This window comes from Oncorhynchus masou, chromosome 5 (genome assembly GCF_036934945.1).
Source record: "Oncorhynchus masou masou isolate Uvic2021 chromosome 5, UVic_Omas_1.1, whole genome shotgun sequence".
NCBI classification, from domain to species: domain Eukaryota; kingdom Metazoa; phylum Chordata; class Actinopteri; order Salmoniformes; family Salmonidae; genus Oncorhynchus; species Oncorhynchus masou.
The window spans coordinates 41,856,320-41,856,887 of NC_088216.1; positions in this window are offsets into that span (position 1 = coordinate 41,856,320).

Below are 568 nucleotides of genomic sequence, written 5' to 3' on the forward strand. Positions count from 1 at the left end.
TTGTTAAGGGTCAGAGAGGAAGAGGCGAAGCGAGAGGGTTTACCCCGCCCAAAATCTGTCCACGATAAGCAGATCATTCATTATTAAGCAAGTGATTAGTTTTTGTATGGGGGGAGGGCGACAATGAGAATGTTTTAGTCAATATAAACATGTATAGCTATATTCGCAATGGTTAGGTTGTTACGAGTGTACTGTTTATATCGGAGTTTATATCGGAGTTTGACAGCCCACCGTTTCCGCTCCATGGACAACGAATCATTGTGTTAAAGCGGCGACACAAAAGCATCTCGTCATTATATACAGTATCTCTGGTAAAGTCTCTGGTTTAGGGGGAGTGAGTATGTCTGTTTGCATGCCTGAATGTATACTAACAATTGTTTCAAATTCTACCCTAAATAAATATATTTATATATGATCAATCCACATTATACGATTAAATTGATGAAGCAGTGAAATTGATATTGATAATCCACGTGATATTAATCAGAATGTATAACATTGCTGGATGACGCGGACCAACAGGCAATATTTTCAGACAGCTACAACGTTACTTTTGGCAGGGTCCGTG